The sequence below is a fragment of the Neopelma chrysocephalum genome, unplaced genomic scaffold, assembly GCF_003984885.1.
Source record: "Neopelma chrysocephalum unplaced genomic scaffold, ASM398488v2 Primary Assembly neopelma1_60, whole genome shotgun sequence".
Taxonomy (NCBI): Eukaryota; Metazoa; Chordata; class Aves; order Passeriformes; family Pipridae; genus Neopelma; species Neopelma chrysocephalum.
The window spans coordinates 12,519,892-12,546,326 of record NW_020897715.1 but is presented as its reverse complement, the minus strand read 5'-3'; the positions used below and the strand labels follow the sequence as shown (position 1 = coordinate 12,546,326).

The 26,435-nt window shown below is 43.1% G+C and overlaps 1 long non-coding RNA gene across 1 annotated transcript; it reads left to right on the top strand.

The window, feature by feature from the left end:
- Nucleotides 1-21,484: 21,484 nt before the first annotated feature.
- Nucleotides 21,485-24,838, top strand: LOC113966604. The gene is made up of 3 exons (XR_003533894.1): nt 21,485-21,609; nt 22,513-22,587; nt 22,902-24,838. It is a non-coding gene; the product is annotated as an uncharacterized LOC113966604 (long non-coding RNA).
- The last annotated feature ends 1,597 nt before the right edge of the window (nt 24,839-26,435 follow it).

The window sequence follows — 26,435 nt, the reverse complement described above, 5'->3', positions numbered from 1 at the left end:
AGATACTTTTCCTTAGTCCATTTAGGGAAAAAAAATTAAAAAAACATGAAAAAGTCCCTTAGAACAGTTTTGCCTAAGTTTTTGAGCTCAGCTTCCTCTCTATTTAGTTTTAGTCACATGGTTTACACACAGTGCCTCTACCAAGTCTTCCAACTTCCTACCTTTACTGCTGATTACAGGTAATTCATCACATAATAGGTTTTAGACTGTGGGCACTGCTGTGTGGCTGTGTCACTACCATTCCCAGCAAACATGTAGCCAAACAGGCAGCCTTTTTCCCCACCAAAGTTAGTGGAAGTGTCTCTCATATGATGTTCTGCATCTTATCAGATCACACCTATGGGCTGTTAGTTCCTTGAGGCAGGAGAGCTCCTTTAGACAACATTAGATACAATGCTGGCGCTAGACAGATGTGTCAGCTCCTTTCATCTGTTAACACAAGTGCAAATAAAAAGAAAAATCCAACCTGGATTTCAGTGGTAGCCGGGACTAAACTCTAGATTCAGATCTAACAAGCAAGGCATTTTAGTCAGGTTTATGTGCGTGCCTTGGAACACAATGTCCTTAGAAACAGAATCTGGATTCACTTCTCATTGATATACTGTGTCAGTGACACATCTTCTTAATGTTCCTCTGGTGCCTGATTGTTCCTCATGTTTCCTCTGGCTTCACACAATAAGCACCTGGCTTTTGAACAAGCACCTTGCCATCTTGGAAGCTAAATAAACTCAGTCTATGCTTGAATCACTTAAGAAGTGTAGGAAAGAAGGCATAAGAAATCTGCCAGCATGGCTGGAAGAGAAGCTTATCTTGCCTTGGCTGGGTTCACTTTTGTTTCCCTCTCCAGTTTCTTTCCATCAACTGCTGTACCAATGTATCCCCAAGGATGCTGACCCCAGAACAATACACAGCAAAGATGATTACAGTCTAAAAAGGAAAAGAAAACCCTGTCATCATGGATGTTATGGGTTTCAGCTTTTCACATTTAATCCTTTAATTGGTCTTTCTGGCAAGAAGAATTTGATACTTGGCTTTATTGCTGCATGGATGAGCCCTATTGCAAATCCCATTGGGATGAAGTTACAGTCATTTGGCAGTAAGAAATTCCATAGCAACCTCTCAAAAGCCTACCCAGAGGGTTTCTTGTTGACATCACAGTTTCTGTGTGATGTCATAGTGACTCCTAGAAAACAAACAAACAAAAAAAGCAGAAGAACGTCCATATATTTGATGAAACTGAGGATGGTCCTTACTCTGCTATTGTATGTATCAAGATATACATCAAAGGAGAGTTTGGGTCCTGGCTTGCAGCCAGAACATTGATGAATGCAAAATAAGGTTAAGAAGGTTGAATACACTGTATGCACAGTAATAAAATATTGTAAAGATATTGTGTGCTGGACAAAAGGGAGTCTCAGATGTCTTCCAAACTTACATACTGTTGTTTTATGAACAGTTTTATGGGTGACCTGTGTGCTGTTGGGCAGACCCAGAGGAGGACTAAGCAATCTGAGCAACAGACTCTTTGGAGGAGACAGTTTTGTCTTATGAGAATATACAAGTATGTTGCCTTGGAACCTCCTAGCTAAACATCTCAATAAAATTTAATCTTGCATGCCCCAGGCCAAGAGTGATAGGAGCTTTTTTGCATTCCAAATGAGCAACCCTTGAGTCTGAAAGAGAGAAACAACTTCATTTAGAACAAAATGAAATACGGGAGTTCTGATTCACAGTATTATTCGTTAATGACTGGTAACTCTTTCTTTGCTAAGATAAGGAAAGAATCAAGTCATTCCAATGGGTGCAATCCAAGATAGAAGTGTAATTTCTCTGAGTTAAGAAGTTCATGAATACAAAACTAAAGATTTGGCCCTAAAAGCCCTGCTCAAGTCAGTCAGTTTGTGCTGATGTAACTAGTGAGACATCTGGACCCATTGTCATGAAAAGAGAGCAGATTAACACCTATGAAGCTAAAAATAAAAGCATCACCTCTGAGGTTGGACCTATTGTGCTTATTGCAGGGGGGCGGGGTAGGATTGGTAGAGCTGTGCGTCCATCGTGGATGTCACCATGGCACACCCACGCCAACATCTCCACGGAGACACAGCACATTTCTAGCTCCTGCATCACCAACTTGTTGCCAAGGAAACAAGAGGATGCAAAATAAAATAAAAAAATTAAAAAAAAAAAAAAAGAGAAAAAATCTCAATGACATTCAATTTTGAGACAGTTAAGAAATCCCTGAAAGGGATTCTAAAGTGCTTGAGAAGGAAATGGAAATTGGGCTTCTAATTACAGATTCTCAACCAACTCCTTTTTATTCCCCGGTTATTCTGTCTGCTCACGTCACTGTCTTCCTGCCATTCTCTGTCTACAGAGGTACAAATGCCAGACATCAGTGAAAAAAGAATCAGAAAGAGCTTTCCTGGAGTGAAGGAGAGGAGGGAGGGAGAGTGGGGGAGAAGGTTACTCAGTACAAGCAACAGTGGAGATTCCATAACTCAGAGAAAGGCGGTGGACAGAAGTTGCAGAAAGGGAAATGTGTGGAAGAAAGGCAGAGTGGGAGAGAAGGGTTCTGTGAGAAGGCAATGTGTGCAACTGGCAGGTGTGGGAGTACACATGTATATCCACACCAAAATACATGTGTATTTTTATATATGCAGCTGAGAAGGTACGTGTGCATACAAAGGGTTGTCTAAATTCACACTGAGTAATTAAAAACCAGAGCTGTGTACCCTCCAAAAAATGAGTAAATTGACTTAGAAATCAAGCAATTAAACAAGAAAGAATATGTGTTCTAATGTTGTTTCTTTTAATCTGTTATAGCACTACATCTACAAGCTTTCTCCAGAACCAGAAAAGCTACAAATCTGCATCTCTTTTTAAATGACAGCCAACATTTTCATGCCACCACTTGACTCTAGGAGTTGTGGCTTTGCAGAAAAGGAGCAAATGTAAGAAGAATCACAAGAAGGTGCTGAGAGGTGGCAATCCTGGCAGTGCACATAAACACAAGAGTGCTCAAGAGAACCAGCAAATGCACCTGCTACAAAGTGTATGAGAGTACAAAGTGGAGTATGTGTTGGGTGTTACTGTGCAGAGAGACATGGCCACCAAGATAAGATGTACAGGTGTTTTCCAAGCATAGCAGAGACACATTGCATGACCACTGAATCCAGCATGGTCCCGAATTAGACACCCTGGGTCTCTAGGGGTACGAGCACAGAGAAGATTAACTGTTTGAGTAGATGTTTGCATATCATCTTTCTTGGGCATGAGAGATAGGGAAAGTTTCATCATCTGACAGCACAAAGTAGTGCAGTTGTTCAATGGCTATCCTGAATGGCTACCTGTATGGCTAGTGCTGAAACAGATGAAAGAGCTCTGTCTTCACTTTCTTCTCTTCACTATTCACAGTCTCACCCTTCTTCACGTCTCAAGCCTGTCATGAAGCTTGCAGCCAGAAGTGAGATTGCTGTAGACCAAGAAAGGAAACTTACTAGAAGTTAACTATTACTGAATTGCAATGAGGTCTTACAGAATGACACAGAGAAATCCCAGTTATCGCCAAAGAAGTTTATCAAGGCTGAAAACCTATGGAATTCAGCCCATGGATTTATAGCTATTGATAGTAAAAGGCTGTAAGGTTTGGACTTCACCCCAGGTAGACAAGAACCATTGCTGACCAAACATGAATATCCCTTTGTGCCCTCTACCAACTTCTTCCTGCCCCTTGCACATGCCTTTGCAGGCCTCAGTAGTCTCTACCCACTCTGAGGCAGATTTTCTTCCCCTGCTAGAAGCAGGTGTGAAGGAGGATGCCAAGTGCTTCTCTACAAACCCGTGCGGTGACAGTCCTGGCAGTGCAACAGCTTTTCCTAAAGTTGCCATGACATGGAAGTGATGGGCATATGAATCACAGTTGTAGAGAACACCAGCCTACGTGCAGATGCTGCATTCAGATTAACAGAAGCAAGTCCTGACCATCCAGTTCTCCCCTGCTTACTGTAAGAAGTAGCTTGGATTATCCAGTCACCTCAGGGATTATAAGCAGGAGAGGAGAGGGAGACCACTTCCTCATGTATGCAGCAATATAAAACCACAGGAACACAAGCAACCTAAATGATGAAGCCAAGGTCAGATTTTAAGCAGTTATCTGTGGTCCACTTCAACTTTGTTCCTGAGTAAGGCGACAATAGTTAAAATGACTAAGCTGCAGGCCATAGTAAGTGGCCTCTGATTTGTGCTCCAGTGCCACACTGCCTGGCAGACTCAGCCCTCATCCACAGAAGCAGAGCACAGTGTGGGCACATCTCAAGGGGCCATTGCCCCCCAGTAGAGCTGTAAAGACAGTTGGTGTTGGTGCTGAGAAGTAACTTTGGGTAAGATATAGGGTGGCAGAGGCATTGCTGTCCAGATCCAAGGGCAGTCCAAGCCAAGGAGAAGACACTAGAAGTTTATTTTCTCTCTTCAGCACGTAAAAAGGAATATCTGAATGCTCCATCATATGTCTCAGTCATACTTTTTCTCTAGCATATCCAAAATGTTACCTTTTCTCAACATAGATAAATACACCATGCACATGACTACTTTATGTATGAAAAAAAGAGTGCTTTTAGAAGGCAGTTTAGATTCACAAATTACTCATGAAAAAGGATATAATGCATTCTTTTTAAAAATGCACGTATATATCACAACTTCCAGCTTCTGAATCACCACAGTACATGTTCATGTTTCCTGGAAGGAAAGATGTTTTTCAGTAACTTACTGGTTTGAACGAATTTATCATGGAATGCCCATCAAGTGTGAATATAATTTGCTTTGGGCAAAATACGATTCTGATAATTTTTGATTTTTTTTGTTTGCTCCAGGTGCTGTTCATCAATGAACTGAACACTTATTCCATCTGACTCTTTTTTCAGGAGGAATTTTATAATTCACATTTCCCTATGTATGGCTTTCCCTCTTCAACAAATATGTAAATAAGAATTTTTAAATGTGCTTTGAGTTAAAAAATATAAAATACTCTAGGAAATTCCAAAATTTTGAAAAAATGTTTCTAAAACACTGACAGTGGCTTATTTTGTAAACGAAATTGAAACAGAATTTACAAATTATCTAAAATACATACAGACATACATAAAACATACATGCTGTGTTATTTTCATAGCTTTGTGAAATAGACATACACTGTGACTTTCTCTCTCTCTGAGGACACACAGAATTGCTTTCTTATATTTAATATACACAGTATAGGCTTTCCTGTTCATATGCATACATACATATGCATATATACTATAACACACTGCACGCCTACAATGCATATACACCATCATCTTGTCCTCTAAACACACACAAACAAACCTTCCCTTTAGCACAAGGACAGCTACACACACACCTGCACAATGAAATCTTTCTAACACAGAGGCCCTGAAAACACAATTTTATCTCTCTCTAATACACAGTCATTCCTTTTTTCTCACACAATGTAATCTCTCGCTTTCTTTCATACACACAGACACATAAACAGACACATCCAGTGTAATCTTATCTCTCTGAGATTCAACTATAGTAACTATATTATTTTCAAAATTGCATAAACATTTTCTGCCTGACATTTTCATTTGTAGACTCCATCATTCACAACTACACAAATGATTGCAGAGATGGGAGGATGGAGAGGGAAGTCCTTGATCACGCAAATGCCTGTCTCTTAGGTAAAGAGGCCTTTTCTGGCAAGACTTTGTTTTACAAGGAAGAAGACATTATAAGAATGTTTTCACTTTGGATGCAGCATTAGTTACACAGTGCTTCTTGTTATGATATTACACCACCAACAAATAGTAAGAGACTTAAACAGCTTGATAAAAAAATGTCTGCTAGATCACAAAAAAGATTACTTCTGTATTGCTATCATTGTCAAACACTTCACTGATACGTTCCACAATACATGCTGCAAGCAAATTACAATATGCAGTTACACTGATATTTACTGTGACATATAATATGCAGTAGGCCCTGAAATTTCTAAAGAAAAAAAAGAAAGATGTATAGAGGAGGTTCCACCTCCACTTAAGCTATTATTTCTACAACAAAAGTCTATGCTTAAATCACTTGTATTAGCAGGATTGTTCTAATGGGAATATTAAATGAATGTCTGCCTCTGCGAGCTTCTTTGCACAATGGAGAGTGCTAACAGTAAGAATTAGAGGATGCAACACAGAACACTTCTCTTGCATGCCGTTGATTCAGAACCAGAGTAACTGGCTGATAATTTTTGGGGAACCTCTTCAAAAGACAATTTCATATCTTTGCTTGATTCCTCCAGATTGCCTCATAACAGAAACAAATATTAAAATGAAAATGCAGTGAAGGATCCAGAGCTGATCAGTGATATCAAAGAGTAGCTAAAGGGGAACATTTTTGCTGGGCCATGCTGAGCTACAAGGATTTTTACTACCTCCTTAGAGCAGGTTTTGAAGAAAAACTGAAGAGGAAAAGGTTGTGTGTTGTTGGGTTTTTTTAAAATACCAGTAAGCCAGCTTCAGAGGTATTGTCTTAGCTCTAAATAAGCACTCTTAACTAAACACAGCTAACAGATAGTAACTTGTTATAATCCCTGGAAAAATGCTACTTCTACGTTATAAGGGGAATTTTGCCTAAAAATTTGGGCCAAAGCATCAATATGGCTTAAGAGCACCTCCTAGGACACACGGGAAAGTAAACACCTTTGTGGAGCGCAAACACAAAAAAAACTTGATCCACTGAGGGACTGGAAAAGCAAAAGCAGCTGTCCTACTACCAGAAGGGAGTAAAAGAAAGCTTTTCCTTTCATGGCCTATGACACTGCTCTGATTAAGGACACCTTGCTTTGAGAACACTGTCTGCTTGCCTGTATCAGCCAATGGCCACACAGCTCCCAACGGAAAGACTGCTGAGCCAGGACTAGCTGGGATCACAGTGTAGAGGTACGTAGGCAAAGACTAGAATAGGCACTAGATCCCATTTTAGGAGCATCTCTGAGGGTTTGAGGGTGGAAGTGTGGCTATGACACTATAGATAGCACAGGTGCAGTGTCAGCAGCACTGAAAAGGTTGCAAGAAACTCCCATGCCCAGCAGTATTTTGGCCCTTGTTATGTTATAATCCCACTGGAATTCTGAAGCAGTGATTTCCTTGACCCTGCCAGCACAGCCTTCCACTCCCACAAAAACAGCTAAAGCAAAGCACATGGCAAAATAGACTACTCCTAACCACTTTTGACAATATAGAATTTGACTCTAATCTACTGCAGGAAGCAAATATCACCACAGACCTTGCAAAATCCATACAATGAGTGTTAATGCCAGCCTCTTTCTCTCCACAGAATTGATAGAGTGGGAGAAGATACACTGCAAACTTCTCCCATGCACAACATACCCTCATGTGCATCTTCCCCTTTTACCCCTTGGAACAGACGCCAAGTGTCCACAATTTCATCTGTGAGGTTGTTCATAGCACTGGCACACTGTGTTGCGCTAGATAAAAGAGCATTTCACAAGCAGGACCCAATCTCACTCTACTCCTGAGGTAGGAAACCATCACCAAGCCCCTTTCTACAGTCAGAAACCCAGTGCAGTTGCAAACCTGTTGCAGCACATGGGTTTCCTGACCCCTTTTCTGCTATTTCTAATAGCCACCTGGTCATCTGCTGCAAGGAGAATATTCCCGAGAAAACAGACTGGGAGACTAGTTCAGCTGCCCTCAGGAACAACAGACTTTTTTCCTCCTTCCTGACAACTTCTTCCTGTCATTAAATACCCTGATACTAGGGATCCTGATCATTTTGAATGCTATTTAGATGCCTTTCCTGCTTGAGAAAATTCTGTAGGCCTCACACAGCCCCATGAGGGCTTACTTAAAACCTCAAAACCTTACTTGCTGATTGTGAACAGATTTATTTCTTAGAATCACCTTCAATAGATTTCAGTAACTCTCTGGGGACCTGTAGAGAAATGTCACCTGTGGGTTAGTCAGCTCATTTGGAAAATGATCTGCTCAGCATCTACTTGTCATGGTGTCTTGGCTAGTGGTTTGTCATTAGGAACAAACCTGTGTTTTGGTGTCCTGCTGAACAAATGATTTTCCACAGGTCGCTTGGTCAGTGGTGTTGTTATCACAGCCATCTCCACCTCAGTGGCCTTCTGACCTTGCTGTTGTTCCTCCAAGCCTGAACAGTGGCCCTGCTGTCAAACTTTCTAGGTAAAGCTCAGTGTGGACTCCTGCAGCTCTACCATTTTTATCTCTAATGAGATTGACCCACAGAGGCCACTCCAGTGAGGATTCAGGAGAAAGCCACTAATCAAGCTGACAGAGACACAAGACAAAGCTTCTTCCTCTCTCTCTCTCTCTTCCAGTTTCCTCTACTTTTCTTACTGTGTAATCAACCTAGTTATCTACCTTCTATCGCAATAGTAGTTAAGTAGCTCTTCAATGTTTCAGAAATAATAAAAAAACAACATCCTTTTTTCTTCTTTTCCTTCCCAGGCTGTAGGAGGAATTGTTCAATTAGTTTTTTTAGGTGGCATGATTTGTTTGCTTGTTTATAGGCATACATGTGAGTGGGTGTTTTATAGATGTATGTGAAAAGCTCAGTGGGGGAGGGCTAGGCTGGAGAGCCAAGCTGTGTATTTATTACTGAGAGTGGAGAGCCGCATGACCTTCCACAGCTGATGAGGTATGGACCTCCACAGCACAGCACAGCCCCTGTTAGCACTCTGTCTCCTGCCTGTAGCTCAGCCTCACCAGCAAATCTGGGCAATTGCCATGGAAGGATATTTAATGGGGGAAGGAGGAAGAAAGAGCAGCAATTATTTTGATCTTGGCTACTTCAAGATTTCCTCTGTCCTAGATAAACAATATATCCCCCACTATTGCCTGAACATCTAAACGAGAGGCAAGTACTGTAGAGAGGGTCAGTGTCTTTTCTTAGGCCAACTGCCATGGACAGAGAGGACATGACACACACAGGCTTCTCTTGGGATTGAAGCAGTAGTGGAGTGAAACACTGTGCAGACCTTTGCAGAAACTTTGCCATTTCTACTGCTCCAAGACATGACAGAAGAAATTTCCTGGATAGTGTATTTCTCAAAAAAAATATTTTTACCAAACTTCTCTGAAGAAGTGTGTACCATAAAGTACAAATATCCTAAAATATTTTGCTTTCATCGATGACAGATACTCCACTGGCTCCTAACAACCAAATTTACTGAAACAGCTTTCATCCTTTTAACAGCTCTTCCTTTCTCCATGTACCATATGTTTTGTGCAGCTCCTACAAACAGAGAGAGCCAGAGGCAATACCAAGGGTCTCCTGCCATTTTTGAAGCTAAGTATTGCTCAAGGGATAAAATAGAATCAAACATTTTGTCAGGAGCTTCACAGTGAAAGGACATGGCAGAAGGATGTATTCAAGTTGGGAGAAGATATTTCCAGCATTGGATTTACTGGAACAGTGTTACCTCTATCCAGATTGCATGGCCATTTGGGGACTTCACATAATGCAGGGATGACTGTTTGCAGATTTAAAAGTAAATGGTATGAAAAAAAAGTATCTTCATTCCCTCCAAGACAGTATCTAAGTTTGTCAAACTTAATACCAGTCTTTCAGTGATTTCCAACAAATTTATGTATTAAATTGGTAGTAGTGGAGTAGTAGAGTCATTTTGTATGAGTAAAGCACTTCCTCACACACATGTACATGGAGTTGGGACAGCGGGGAAATGTGAAAGTGAGATGCTGGGTCATGAAAGAACTCTTGGGTCCTGCAAGGCTTGTTTTTCAAAATTCTGGAAAAAATCCGTAGAACTGCTGATGCAGCTGGATTAATGTTCTAGATGACTATAAGACAAAATGACTTCCTCTTGAAAAACAACAGCTGACGAGAAATTGTTTGGATAATCACATCCAGAGGGTAGTAGTCAGCAGCACAATGTCCAGATGGAGATCAAAGACAAGTAGTGTCTCTGAGTCTGTACTGGGACCAGTACTGTATGCTGTCTTCAACAATATAGACAGTGAGATCAAGTGCACCCTCAGCAAGTTTGCAGACAACACAGAGCTGAGTGGGCAGTTGACATACCTGAAGGATGGGATGCCATCTAGGGGGACCTGGACAAGCTTGAGAAGTGGGCCCATGTGAACCTCAGGATTTTCAACAAGGTTAAGTACAACATTCAGCACATGGGTTGGGGCAGCTCCAGTATCAATACAGACTGGGAGTGAAGGGATCGAGAGTTACACTGCTGAGAAGGACTTGGAGGACGTGGTGAATACGAGGCTGGACCTGAGCTAGCAATGTGTGCTTTCAGCCCAGAGAGTCAACTACATTTTGGGATGCTTCAAAAGCAGCATAACCTGCAGGTCAAGGGAGGTGATCCTATCCCTCTGCTCCTCTCTCAGGAGACCGCACCTGGAGTACTGCATCCAGCTATGGGGTCCTCAGCACAGGAAAAACATGGACCTGATGGAGTGGGTCCAGAGGATGGCCACAAAAATGATCACAGGGCTGGAACACCACTCCTATGAAGGCAGGTTGAGAGAGTTGGGGTTGTTCAGCCTGGAGGACAGAAGGCTGCAGGGAGAACTTATTGAGGCCTTTCATTACCTAAACAGGACTTATTAAGATAAATGGGGACAAACTTTTTACCCTGTTGCACTAGGACAATGGGTAATGGTTTTAAACCATAAGAGCTATGTAGACTAGATACAAGGAAGAAACTTTTTACAGGGCGGGTGGTGAAATACTGGAACAGGTTGCCCAGAGAGGTGGTAGATGTCTCATTCCTACAAACATTCCAGATCAGGTTGAACTGGGCTCTGAGTAGCCTGATCTAGTTGAAGATGTCCCTGCTCATTGCAGGAGGTTGGACTAGATGACTTTTAAAGGTCCCTTCCAACCTAAACTACTGTATGATTCTATGATTTCATAATTTACAGAGTCCTAAATTTCAGAAAGCACAAGGGAAGAAAAGAAGCACTTCATCTGTAGTACAGTTGCAATGAACCATCCTGAGTAGTCATTATAGCATCTCAGCATTGGGATGTCAATAGAAAGTCATTGCACCTCTGTGTGAGATTAGCTTAAAAACCATACCATAAAACCAAACCAAACCAAACCAAACACAAACAAACAAACGAACAAAACCCAAACTATCAAACCATATAATATGGATTTTTTTTATTTCCTCTTTGGGTTTTGAATCCTCAGATGTTCTCTGGTCCAATTTTTCAGTTTTGTCTGCAGCTGTGAAGACTACAAGCACATATTTCAAAAAATGAATTTTTTTTATTATCATATATTTCCATGAATCTAGTGTCTGAGGATTTTAAGAAACACCTGAAGTATCACTCAGTGCACAGTGGTGACACTGCTGTTACCAGAACAGGTCCGTTATGGTCTTTGTGTTAATGCACCAGGACACTTCCCTTTCCATATACCATGATCTTTCCTTAAAGTTACAAATTTGTGGAACTGCTGAGCTACTGCTCCATAATGTGTGTGCCACATTTGATCTGAAACTATGGCAAAGTTTTCTCCTACAAGGTAGAGCAGAAGTGATAGAAAAGCAGTGGTAGTTGCACCCAGAAGTTATTTCAAATGTAGACATTTATGGCAGCACTGGAGGGAATACATCCTAAATTTCGCGTGCCAGAGGGTCCGTACAAGCCCCTTCCAAGGAGATTAATGTTCTCTTGGAGAGAAGGCTCCCTCCTTCACTTTCTCTTGATCCTCTTGTTCTACTTCACCAAGAGAAAAGGTCCATCTTTCACCAGACAGAGTCAAGCCTGCAAATCCCTTGGCAGACAGCAGCCAGATTTCTCTGTTTGCTGGTTCTTATGTGACCAATTCACACAGTACAAACAAATGGTGATGCAAATGCTAAAGATGGCAAGACATTACAGTGTAAACAAAGGCTCTTATGGGACCCTGACAGCTTCGCCACTTAGATAACTGCACACTGAAAGCAGGAGTGAGATCAGAATGACTCTTTCCCCTTGCTACTTGGACTCACAGGTAAGATGGTTCATGCATATGTAGGATCTATAAGGCACATCAATGCTTTTCTTTTGAGTACCCAGGACTTGCACAGAGACCAAAAAGCTGGGAAAAGTTAAGGCTCTTCAGTCCTGACAGCATTATCAATAGTCACATGGAACTCTGAGTATCCTGAAGCAGAAACAAACAACACTACACCATGGCAGTGGGTGTCTTGAAGAGCATGTTTGTCCAGGTCCCTGCCCATTCCCCAGGACAGGCAGAAAATCAGAAGCCAGATGATCAACAGCTTGGTAGAGCAGTGCATGCACCTCCCACTTCCCCTCTCTTCCCCAAGCAGCAAGCGAAGGAGGGTGAGTGCTAGGAAGAAGGCAGGCTGGCTCCCTGATGTGAGAGTCCTGCTCATAAAACTCAATTAAGTGGATTACAGATGAGCTCACTCCCAGTGGTGGGTCACATTCCATTAGAGGCAGGCTCAATGCCAGGCGGACTCAGCGCTGCTCGGATGGCAGCATGATCCGCCCCATCACTTACCGTCTCTGCCTCTGATCTCACCACACCTTGCAGGATTTCCTGCCCTGTGCCCCACATTGCATGGCGGGCTCATTGCTCATCCCTGCTCATTCTCTCGGTGAGATAATCAGGACCAGTGTTAGGTCATGGAGAGATACAGGGATGGCCGAGCTCTTTAAAACACTGTGATCTTGGGCAGCAACGTGGGAAAGGAAAAGCATAGGGAGAAATAGGCAAGGGGAGAAAGAGGAAGGTGAGTAGAAAGGGAGGTTCTGTGGAAAATGAAGGCAGAGAAGGATGGAAACAGCCAGCCCCATAAACTGGATTAGTAGTATTTTACATGAAAGTGAGAGCAATCAGAGCTCTCAGCTCACTAATCCCAAAGGCTTTTTCTCAGCATAGGTATAAGGTTACAGCACCGTCTGCTACACGAATGTATATACACCACCTACAGACGCTGCACTCAACACTCAAAAATGTGTGTGTGCCTGTATGTGGGGAACAAAGAGTGTGTCTGAGGTAGATTTGTGTGTGGGAATGACCATGTTTGGGAGAGAAAGTGGTGGGGGAGAAGGTGAATGAATTTGTGAAGGGTGAGTGTGTGTGGGCGTGAAGGCAAGAGAAAGCTGCATGAATGAGTGTGTGGGTGTGTAATACATGGGCTAGAGTAAGTAAAATGTTATAAGCACCTGAAGGCATTTTGCCAGATTTGAGACCTATTTTGACTTGCTTTGTGCATCCCACTTTGCTTTTCCCTGTTTGCAAACGTTCCTGGCAGCTCAGCTTAATTTGTACAAATAGCAACCGACTGAGAGCAAGCCAAATCTGTTGTGAAATAGGTTGAGGAAGACGCAGGATTTTGTGCAGATCCAAGCAGCAGGGGCTTTGTACCATCTGGAACCTGTGTACCAAGTCCCAGGGAAAGGCCTACAAGGGAGATCAATCTAGTTTCCTCCCCACCATTTGCCATCCCACGTGAGGAAAGAATACTTCAGACCAGTTGCAAAGTGAGATGTGTCTGGACAATGATCCTCATAGGGCATGGGACACACACAGCGCAGTCATCTGCTATCCTGGCACAGGAGACTTTAGTATCCACAATCTGAGAGAGAGTTCTCTGCTTTATCTCAGAAGGACTGAGAGGAAGACAGCAGCCTTATGTTTCATTCCCTTGTGCGTGACAAGTAAACTCAGTTTGGCAGTGTAAGGCAGCAGGTTTCCTATTTGTTTTACCAGCACTTTAAAGGGCAATTTTGGACAATTTCACTTTCCTTCTCCACATCTCTGTTTCCTAAGACATAAAAAACTATCAGTAATAACACAGACATGAAATATTTTTATGAAAAGCACTATGTAAGACTCAAGTGATATTATTCTCCTGCATTAGCTGAGGGCGTTTGCCAAATTTCCTTTGCATTCATTGGCAGCAGTATCCCAACCTTAAGCCCTGAAGAAGTTTGAACTTGAATGCGGGAGCTCCAACTTTAGGCTCTCCAATTCTGCTGCTCCCTTCAGCACATCATGACTCGAGTTCTGTCTGTGTGTCTCAGGACCTCCAGCATAATATCTAAAGCCCATCCTGGGTGGCAAGGGATCTCACAGTCCCTTTGGCATGTCCCAAGTTGTGCTTGCTACTCTACCCTTGGCAATGTTACCACCTGACCTGTATGTTGGGTATATTAGAGTAAAGAATAGCTGGGATGCAAAAGTACCGTGACCACACAATTTCTCTTCCCATTAATGGTGCCAGAAGAATTTAGGGTCATATATAGCAACCAAACAATCAGATCCTTTGTCTTTTATTCTACTTTTCCCTTCATTTCTGACTGGCTTTTCTTTATCAGCATTACTCCTTCTGCTACCCTGACCCAGATGTTTGCTCCAGCAAGTGCTACATGCACTGTGCCAAGCTGCCTCACCCCACCTTAATGGTAGTACCCAGAATGGATGACACTACAGTGCTATATCCTCCTGTCTGTGTGCATGAATTAGCTAGCCCTTTGCTTTCACCTTCAGCAGAAACAGAGTGACCTGTCAATGCAATTAGCCCCCTCTCCCTTTAACTAGAAGGAAGACAATATATTGCCTCTCTGGGGAACACAAGAGAGAACAAGAGAAAAAACAGAGATGCTATCAAGGTGCCAAAGCATTACATATAAAAAGCCTTTCTCACCCTAATAGTATATCAGGTGCTGCCTCAAGAGCTGTTATTGAGCAACAGCCAGAAATAGTGTGGTTCTACGCAGTGTGTTTTTCTCCATCCCCCTTTCCCTCCTCTGGCACTCTTTTCTCCATGAGTGTATTTCATTCAGTGAAATGGTTTAAGGCCCTGCCTGCAAGGAGGATCTTTTGTGAAATACCACATCTCTGCCTTCTAAACCGTCCAGCTGAATGAGAATAACTGCTGTGGTTGCCACGGTACAGGCTACACAAAAATGATGCTGTGTTTAATTATACTGAGTGGTTGAGGCCACTGCCTTACTTTGCTCTGGGACACATTCCTCTGAAAAGCAGTCAGGTAATTCTGCTACTGCTGCCATTCCCACAGTGTCACGGCAAGGGAGGAAGGGTGACAGGGAGCAGGGCTTTCTGTCAGGTTAGCTATAGGGAACATGCCTGAGCTGGGTGGTCTCAAAGGATGTGGCTACACCAGAGATCCCTCAATGTAGTGGCAGAGAAGGCTGGTGGATTCTCAGGAGTGTAGGAAAAAATCGGTTTTGATGTGGAGATTGCCACTGCACTATTCCTGTGCAAGAAGAAGAGAAAGAAAGAAAAAGGATTGGGAAGGTAAAGAAGGCAGAAAGGAACTGGAATGGAGTCTCTCAAGACTACAAAAATAAGGGAATAGAGGAAACAAGGATGTTTCTGAGTGGCGAGTAGCCTCAGCCATAAATGTTGTTGTACACAACTCAGCCCTTCTCTAAGTGGGGTTGACAGCCAGGCTTTGGCAGAGCTGACAGTGGGGTTGGAGGTTTTTCAGTACCTCTTGCAGCTCCTGCCTACTTTTTCTGGTTTTGGTCATGGGTAGTTGTGCCCCAAATAACTATAGAGCTGGAAACAATATAGCCACATGTGCTTCAAGACCCAACAAATTCTACTCAGAAATGGGGGATATTAACCTCAATGTCACGCTATGCTAATATGGCTAATTTCCTTCTGGGAATCATGTCTCTGCATGGATATGCACAGATACACCATCTCATCTGGTGCATTCTCAAGTACTCACAACACAACACTGCCTTACCCATCTGAATATATTTTGAATAGCTCATCCATGCTATTCAAAATCTTTGGAGTGCAAACAGTTCTTGAACTCAAAAGTTCCTCTCCCCTACCACAAAATCCTCCTTGAATGCTTCAGGAATCTGCCACTATTTCCCTCAGCAAGTTTCATTCTCAGTGACCCTAAGGAGACCTGGCTAAGGGTGAATCCACTATTTCTTTCTTTTTTTGTTTTTCCCTCACTCTGGTTGAGTTCCCATATATGAGAACCAGTGAATGGCAAGTTTCTTAGACCATGTTTAGAGCTACCCTCTTCTTAGACAGACATGTAGGAATGGAGAAATCTTCCAGAGAGTCAGGGAAGTTTGCTGTTACTGTTCATGGGAGCCACCAGTGATGAGGGTTTTTAAAGAGTTTTCTTCTGGAGTGAATCCTTAGGACTTCCTGAAAAGGATGAAAGTTTGTATGGAGCAGTAATAACTTTTATCAAAATACAATATACTGGTGGTAAAATAAAATAAAATAAAATAAAATAAAATAATAAACAACCCAAAACAAAAAACAACCCAAAACAAATTCCAAAATACCAGGAAAGCTCTTGGTATACCTGAAGATGGATAGCTAGAAGTGTTACTTCAATTCCTCATAAACAGATGAAAAAAACCCCTAACAAACAACTAAAAAAGTTTCAGTGGATCCTTTTGGGCTTAACATTCAACACATTTATGTTAAATTTATACATAAATATACACTGATATATTTATAACTACCAAAAACAGAAATTTGAATATTTTGTAGGCCTCAAGCACCTTAGCTAAAACTTGGTGAATCCCATTCCCTACGCAATGACACCAGTATAGTCAATCTTCAGACAAAACTTTGTTTACTATTCAAGGTTCGAGACAAACAATAGCTTTGCCACCTCCACTCTCCTGCCCTGCTGCACTCCCTGCTGCTGCCTTCACTTTTGCAAATCTCTTTTTGGAAGACACTGCCTGCAATGGACACCAGAATATATTCAAGGTGTACTTCTTGTATACATATAGCCACTGGCTTGGCACCAGGCTGATTCCAATCAATCCATATCATGGAATATATACAGTTCTCACACAGATTGTCACCCCTGGCTTCAAAAGGTGAAACTAGCTGCATTTCATCCACTGGTCTCACACTGCAAAACTCTAGGATTGGTGCTTTCCACTCCCAGGAAGATGCGGCACCGCTCGGTCACCATGGTGACAAGCACTTTGCTGCACGGTAACCACCACCCTGAACTCTGCAACTCTTTCCTTTGTGAAGCCCAAGCTCGTGTGCTCGCACAGGCAGTTTGTTTTTCCTTTGCAGCCCCTCTGCGGCTTTGCCCACTACCCCGAGCTCTGATCCTCGCCGAGCACCTGCGCGCACCCTGTGTTCCAACACCGGAGCGTGACCACGGGCACCATCGGGGCTCCCACCAGAGGATGCGGCTGGGCTAAACTGCTAAATATTTAACGGGGAGGATGGCTGGTGCCTTCCCTAAGCCTGCTGCAGATCTCCACTGAGGATGCAGCCGCAGAGCTCTTAGAGCAGTCACCTGGCCAGGCCTCCATGGAAATGACAGCCTGCCACAGCAGCATCCCCACGTGCTCTTCATCCTCCTCTCCCTCCCCTGCACACCCTGTCACTGTCCTGCAGCCACCCCAGCGACCCCGGTCTCCCTGCTGCTGCCCCGCTGGGACCGCGGGGAAGCCTCTCCCGAGCGAAGGGTTCCGGCCGCCGCCCTTCGCCGCCCTCCCTTCCCCTCCCGCTCCCCGCCGCCATCCCTCCCCGCTCCCCCCGCGCGTCTCCGCAGACATCTCCCCTCCGCCAGGGCCTCCCCCCCGCGGTCTCCATGGAAACCAGCCCGCAGCAGCTGCCGGCTGCTCCCCGCTCGCCGCGGTGTCGCCGGCGAAGGCGGTGGCAGAGGCGGCCACGGCCCGGCCCCGGGAGCCCGTCTGCTTCCCCGGGGAGCGGGGGCAGCCCGGCGTGTCCCGCCGCTGCAGTGCGGAGCAGTGGCAGGGACGTGCCCAGCGAATGCCCAGGTGGCCAAGAAGGGCAGCGGCATCCGGGGCTGGATCAGCAATAGGGTGGCCAGCAGGACTGGGGCAATGGCCATCCCCCTGGTGAGGCCACACCCCTAGTGTTATGTCCAGTTCTGGGCCCCTCACTACAAGAAGGACATTGAGGGTCTGACCAGGTATGGGCAGGAACTATGACCAGGGAAGGGCAACAGAGTTGGTGAGGGATCTGGAGCACAAGTCCTATGAGGAGTGGTTGAGAGAGCCGGGTTGTTTAGCCTGGAGAAAAGGAACCTCAGGGGGAACCTTATTGCTCTCTACAACTACCTGAAAGGACATTGTAGACAGGTGGAGGTTGGTGTCTTCTTCCAGGGAAATCATCTCCCACTGACAGGACAAGAGGACATAGATTTAAGCTGTGCCAGGGGAAGTTTAGATTGGATATTCAGGAAAAAAATCTTGACTGAAAGGGTAGTCAAGCATTGGAACAGTGAACTGTGAACATTGCAACTGGGCAGGGAAGTGGTTGAGTCACCATCCTTGGAAGTGTTCAAAAAATGTGTGGATGTGGCACTTGGGGATGTGGTGAACATGGTGGTGCTGGGTTAATGGTTGGACTCAATGATCTTAGAGGTCTTTTCCAACATAAAGAATTAATTCTATGATTCTAAAATAGAGGTGTAGGTGAGGTAGGTGCACCTGAGGCAGGCTGAGCCGTCTGCTGGCCCTGAAGTAGGATGTGGAGCTGAGCTCAGGGTTTTGTTTTCCTCTCTGTTCACACCCAGGAGGAAGACCTTCAGATTAGAAACTCCCCAGAAGTGTCACACATTATACCATACCTCCTCCAGCAAACACATGGCAGTAGTTACCAACCCTTGTGTCTCCCCTACCCAGGCTTATGTTCTGTTGAGGGTTTTGTCTGTTTGTTTGTTTGTTTTTTGGTCAGGTGTAGTTGACCTACCCTGAGATACAGAGCAAAACATGGAAGTTGCTTTCAGTTGGGATTGTAACACGTCCTCTTTGTGGCAAAAGTTGTCACTAGCTACTAGTTTACACTAGTAGCCCACCTGAGCCTCTTTGGACTGCAGCTCCCTTTGCACTGTTCCCATGTGTTCCCACACAGGCACATTTGGTCACAGCTCCTTGGGGAAGAGCTGCACTGTGCAGCATGAGTAGGAAATGGCTCCAGAAGCCCTTGCAAAATGCACAGGTGACAACAGATCCCATGGGAACAGGTCAGGCTTTGCTTTCATCTGTGTGCCAGCTTGGAGAGTTGGTCTGGTGGTGAAAACACATGCTAAAGGATGTCCTGAAAGTAGGCTGAAACAAAATAGGAAATTCAGCTTTCCTATCTTACTATCCACAGTGAATCATATCTGGTTTTTTTTGCCACCCTTATCTCAAATACACCTTCCTGGCTAGCAAAACGCTATCTCCATTTCAGCTCTGAGAGACTTTTTACACCTATTATACCTGTAAGGTCAAAGTAGGGTCCCAATTTTGGACTTGACTCTTTTTTGTTGTAGCCCCAAATCTATCTTGTGCCCTCATCGTAAACCTTCCCAAATCTCATCTTCTTGTCTCCTGTCCCTGATTATATGGCTGCTGAAATCTTTCTGCCCAATTTCTCTGTAATGTTTCATTGTGTCCCTAACCAGCCATTATACATCAAAGATCAAAAGGAGTGTTTCTCCATACAATAAGATCCTTCTGAGATTAAGATTTTGCCTGCATACATGGGTCTACTCTATTGTCTCTGCTCTTCTAAATCAAACTGATGCCTGTGGGCTTCCAGCTTTCCCTCCCTGCATTTTCCCCCTAACAATCTCTGCCTATTACCTCCTCCACAGACTGAACTCTTTGCAGTCTAGGATCCTCTTTGATATTGTCTTCCCAAATCTTCCCACTGATGGGTCACTTCCCCATATGACACAGCACAGACACTGCGGCTGCAGTTTGGCTTCACCCCAGGAATGTCTCTCCCCCAGTGCTCTTAGCTAATTACAAGATCTGATGTGGTCTAATAGGCATGGCTGTTAAATGCAAACCCCCTCAGCTGCAAAATGCTCGATATAGTTGCTTGCAGCTCTCTATTTTCTTATCACACTAAGTAAATATGATCCTTCCTTTTTCCTTACTAGAATACCCTATTTACCAGACATTCAAATATGTGAGCATTGAAGGTGATAGAAATGCACAGTAATGGAGCATTGAGGCTATAATTTGAATACAGAGCCTTGGCTATTCAATCCTTGTTATACGAGGTTAGGACCTTTCTCTAGCTCCACAGTCCAGAGAAAAGATATAGAACAGAGGGAGATATGTGCTAAGTGTTACACTGGATTCTTAAGTCTGCTAGGCATGAAGATTGCTACTTGAGGTATAGATAACTATTATAAGATTTTGTCTAATCACATGGATGCATCTTTTTCTTTAGAATGAGCTCTTAGACAAGACATCCATATTTTTATGACTCTTGCAGCTTATCACAGTCATGAATTCGCTGTGGCGAAAGCTCCAATTGACTGATAACTCAGCAGGCATCTAGAAGCCACCAAACTGTGTAGCAACAAGCTGTGTAACTCAACTACACCACTCTCTGCCTCAAGACATTAGAACTCAGGTCTCATGATCACCAGAACTTACCATGGAACTTCATTACTCAGCTGATGAAAGGTAGAAGAAAGAAAGGCAGCATGAAAAGAAAGATGGGGAATTAGATTGCTGGAAGGCATGTGTGTGATAAAACCAGATTTTGTCTGGAGCTCAAAAACCATCAGGATGAAGATGGTACAGGCACAGAAAAATTCAGCCAATATGAGATCTAGAATGAGAAAATGCAAATAAAAGTAGACCTTTTCTCTACTTCAGCGTGTGGTTTGTGCAAGTGTGTATGCTAGACCATCTTAGTTCCTGAGATACCTCATGTGTAACATGCACCATTCCTAAAGTTCTACTTCCAAAGGCCTTCAACTGGCCCTCGGTTAATTCCAAATTGAGAGAAAACAGGGCTCAAAGGGATACCAGTATACAGACACAGTTGCCTTCTCTGCCATAAGGCTGGATCAGATACCAAGAAATTACCAGTATTGTTTCCTTCATTACAAATTTAGTAAAGTAGTGGGATATTAATCAAGCCATCTTACAGCCTGGATGATGGGACAGATGCTTAAGAGATGTTTTGTACATATAATGATATACCTTCTTCAGGGACATTGCCTATTTTCAGGCTTACTTTGCCCTCAGCTGAATATAGGGTAGAGAAGTAAAAGGGAAGGTTTTAGCTCTCTGTTTCCTCTTCAAAGAGCTTAGCTGTGTTAGCCTGTCAGTTGTGAGTTAGGAATCCTTTGTACCTAAAGATTAAATTTACCATAAAACAAAACCCATTTTTTGCTTTGTACTGACTACATCTGAAGAAGTAAGGTCAGGAAAACCAATACCTAAATGAAGTCACTTATAGTAATGTTTGCCTAGCCTGCATGTATCATAAATGGTAGGAAAGTATGAAGACCTCCTTCTATTGCTAGTCTTAGGGTAAGCAGGGAGAACAGTCAGGGGATGTTCCAGAGGCATGAAGATGACTTCTTGGCACAGTTCAGAATCAGCGGGAACAAAAGTTAGCTTAAACCATCTTTAATTAAAGCTGTGCTGGATCTTCTGTCTTTTACAGTAAGCAGAGTCTCAGCCATAAGCAGCTTTACACTGCAAATATAACACAGAGAGACCTGGAACAGAATATACTACAGAGACCAAGTCTCACTTTCAGTGGTGATTCACAGGGGCAAATGAGGACAAAATTAATGTTAGTAGAGGAGAAAAACTGACATTGCTGTGGAAACCATTTCACTTCATGGCACTTTAAGTCTAAACTAAATTCCTGACAATGAATCAGTGTAGTTTTGTGTTATTCTACCATTGCAGCCAGCCCAGAGAGGGGCATGGTGACAGATGCCTTCCAGGCTATCTCCATGCAGCAGAAGCCCCTACCATTTCAGCCAAAATGCCTGTAGTGACAGTATAAGCTTTATGTGGTTCAGCTAGGGCTGGGAAACCTGATCTCATAAACTTCATCACCATGAATTATGTTTTTATTATATTAAATTACATCCTGGGGTTTGCCCATACACCACATCGCAGCCTCAGCAAACAAAGTACAAGCCCCTCTGCTAGAGCGTGCAGGCATGGGGCAAAGTTGTGGTTGCTTTGAGACCTCCCATCTCTGAGCCTGTCCAATTTGGTCATGATTGACATCTCAGCTGTCATGTTTCATCAGTGTAAGTTCCCCCTCCCCTGCCTCATTCTTCACTTTCAGAAGGTAGGCCCTTGGTCCTGTGTCTGTTCAGAGGAAGCACCATGACCTACACATCTGCCCCTGACCTTTAGCCTAATCAATAAAACTACAAATTGGTCTTTTCTTTTCCTCGACACCTTAGTCATAAAATCCCTATTGAGATGGAATGAAACACTGAACTTTATGTCTAGGCAGCGTCATGAACATGTTTTGTGGCGGGGAGAGACTGGCAGTATTTCAGCCATCAAATATACAACCTTCTTTCTCTCACTCCCTCTCTGTGCAGCAATCCTGTGTGTGATATTCGAAACCTGTAGAACATCCTTTTTGGTTCTATATTCACGCATATTCCCAAATATTCCAGAAAAGGTAAAACTTCAGCACTTTTTTACTACCACCTTTGGTGATGTTCAGAAGGAAGAAGAGAAGAGGCATAATTTCTCTCATAGAGGAACAAAGATCATTTTAGGAGAAGGTAAACAAAACCCAGTAAGAGTGTAACGCTAAATGTGCGCACAGTTGTTGCCAGTTTTTCTACAGTCTGATGTTTTGTCGGGGTCACTGTAGAGGACCTGCCTGCACTGAGGCTGGCAGCATGAGAGGGCATGGGAGGGCACAACCTGGTGTGCTCCTCTTGTTAAACCCCGCAGCAGTGTCAGCAGACCTGAGCTTGCACTTGTGCAATAAACAGTACTTGGGTCTGAAAAAGCATGTAAGGGATCGGGATTTTATACCAACAGCTTTACCAGAAAATCGGGGAACTTTAACATGGCTATAAAGGTGCTTATTGTGTTGCTTTACAGCCATTGCAGAGTGATGCAGAGGGAGGAAGGAGGCTGTACTGCACAGTTTTGTGTGCAGCTTGGAAAATTTATTCCATCATCTTTACAGTGAAAAAGCTGGTGGAGCCACGTGGCTTCTTCATGCTGGCAAGTTAGTTGTGTATTTAGCATGTTCAGCTGCTAGTAAGGTTGTAAACCATACTTTTTACTCAGCTGCACTGCCATGGGATGGCCTTGAATAACCTCCTGTGTCACATCAGGGCTTTTAGCTGGTGAAATGAAACATGACTGTGAATCAGAGGAAGGAAGAAAACAGACTCTTTTCAAATTCCTTTTTGATAGCCAGGACATTCCTTTTGCCAGGAAGGCTTGCTATCATGTACATCCATCCACAAACCCCAGAAAACCAGATCCAGTCAATAAGGCTGACCAGAAGACTAGGAGTCTTTTGGTTCTTGAAAGCCCAAGAGGAGTGGTATGAAAATAACAGCATCTCCTATGTGGCTCTCTAGTGCTGCTGTATGCTGCCTCAGACTGCTGAGTCTGCAAACATGATTTCCTACGCCTCAGCTTGGAGGAAAGGCCAGAAATACCATGCTGGAATCACACAGCACATGTTCAAGGCAGGCAAGTGGCAGGTTCAAATAGAACAAAGAAACATAATAATGCATAATGCGTAATTAAGCTCTAGAGTACCTTTTCTCAGGATTTTATAGATGCTAGAAGTTCCTGTGAGTTTCAGAAGTAATCAAAATACAATCCTGGAAGGAATAAACATCAGAAGCTACCTGATGCAGCTCTGCTGCTGTATTATACAGGGGGTTCTTAAGCCAAAACTTGCTGGAGACTGGAAGAGTATACAGGGCAGAGGTTGCTGTATGCTGGCCCTGCTCTTTAGTCTTACCACAGCACCACTGCTGGACACTATCAGAGAAAGGACTCTAGACTACATAGAATGGTTGCATCTGCTGTTGCTGACTTTATATATTCTTATATAATGCAGGATGAGACTAGAGTCTTCTGGGTTTACACATCTCCACACAGGAAAATCCCACCTTTGGGAAACAGAGGCTTTTTCTAAACAGACTTTTAGTGACATCAGCTTTTAATGACACTAGATCCCTATATTTCATTTCAGAGATGGGACTTCCATCTTCATCTATTTATCCTTTATATAATTTGTAAGATGATCTTTGTGTCGTAACAGTAATCAGGTTTTTATTATAATTTGTACTGCAATACCTTATAAGAAGAGAGAGAAGTTGTTCCTCAGAAAAATTAAATACCAAATCCAGAAGATAAATAGAAGAGGCACAGCAGAACAGAGAGGGAAGACAAGTTGGGGAAAAGTTGGTCCCATTGGAACTGCTGAAAAAACAGTTCACATCTCTTAACTCCCAAATGATGCCCCACAAACCTCACAGACCACATCAGGTGGTCCAGTCTCAGGCTCATTTTAAACCCTACCTCAGAATGCTATTTTTGCTATTTTATTCATTGCTTCCTGATTTCGCATCTGAGTGACTTTTCCCCTCTAGTGAGAAGCACTGCTGTCCAGCTCATCTTTTGGTGGTGATTATCACTCTATATCACTCTGTCCATCTTCTGGCATTTTTCAGTGCTATTAAGGGCCAAAGTAGCTAAGTAGTTAGAAGATAATACACCGTTAGGGACCAGCCATAGCTGCACAATACATTTCAAGCACACGAATGTTCACCCACCAGTTTCATCTGTAGTCCACGCTCTGCAAAATTATTCTAGCACTGATAAAACTGAGGCTTGCCTAGAGACAAACTCTATTGGAAGCAGTGATATGACTAGACCACGATTTTAGCAGAACCAGAATTTCATATTCCAAGTTCCCAATATGTTGTCTCGTGTCATATTTGAGCATGTAACTTGGAGAACTTTGTATGACATAAAATATGCTGCATACCAACAGATTTGTGTTGGACTTGATCTAGTCATTTTGAGTTCTTTATTCATATGGTTGAGCTGTGCAAGGAATAAATATTTCTCATACCAAATTTAGAAAGAGTGTATTTTATTGCAGACAAGAAGATATTATCGTCTCTGGTGGCAGTACTAGGGATTGATGGCAGTTCACAAAATGCAGAAACTGTGTGTGTGTGTGTTAATCTCTGATAGGCTTATCACTGTACTAAACTGATTCCATAAATCGTAGACTTAATGCTGCTTTCAGATACACCAACACACGCCCAGTAACTCCTGGAGAATTTTAAGATCTATAAATTATGGCAAAATTTGATCCGTTATAGTGTCAGTATTTTTTAATGCTTATCTATTCAATTGGTGGAACACTTAAACACTCCGGATGGTCATTTACTTAACCAAGTTCAGTCTTGCTGGAAAGCAGCTGAAGATACCAACTGAGTATAGGTAGGAGGGGCAGATTCCATAGACCCATTATATGGAGTTATATATGTGGCATTTATTATGCCTTGCCTTGTTTTTACAGTATATTGTTGGTCAACTCATAATGCACGTTATACTCAGATCTATGGATAAAATATGAAGTTCACAGAGGAAAAATTAGAACAGAATTTACATTTTATTCATTTTTTTGTTTTTCTCTGCTCTTCTTACACACTCAAAAATCAAAATGCATTTGTTGTATCCTCATCTACATGAAGCTGTCCTGCAGGAACATTCATTATTCCTTTATTGTAGCAAAACACATTGAAACAGGGATATTAAACATCTGGCCAACATATGTTTATGTGGCCCAAATGGCATATTCGAGTTCTAAGAATATCAGAATTTCTTTGGAAACAAAAGTAGTCTTCCCTCTGGTTTTGGAGGGAAGCTATCAAATATGAGTTGTTATAACTAAAGTAGTGTTCTTTGCCTGAGACAATGGATAGCTTAAAACAGTACCTGAGAAGTGAAAACTCCTGTACTCTACAACTAATCTCATTTCAAGTCTAATGAGGGCACTTCAAATTAACTGTTTTGCTGCTGAGCCTGGATGATTGACAAAGAGACGAGCTTAGGATTGGAGAGAAGATAAAAACTGAATATTGCCAAAAAAAAGAAGGAAATGCAAAAAGAATAAAAGTAGCTAAGATATACAGAAGAGCAGGGACCAGGGGAAAAAAATAGGAAGTTCAGAAAGGACACAAAAGGAAAAATGTGTGGCCATAGGACATGGGTATGTTTTCACCCCAGTAGAGAGGTCTCAGCTGTGGACCAAAGAAGGAGTTGCTGTTTGCAGCTCACAGAGGTGTGAGAGCAGGCACAGCTCAGCTCCTGTGAGATTGGTGTAAAAAAATAAAAGGCCAGGAGGTAAATTCCCAGGCATCAGGTCATGACCCCAGCACACCAAGGTTTTTCAGCCTCAGAGAATTTTCTTGTTTGCCAGCATGTTTTATGTAAGAAAAGTGATTTTCTGCAAGGGGTGGAAAAGGGCAAGGAAGGCAGTTCCAAAGGCTGAAAAGTGGGGGAGCATGGGAAGGATCAGTGGTACTTTGGGCAGCATCAGTGTGACGGGAAGTGTGAGCAAGAGAGGATGGCAGTGGGGTTTTCAGATTAGTA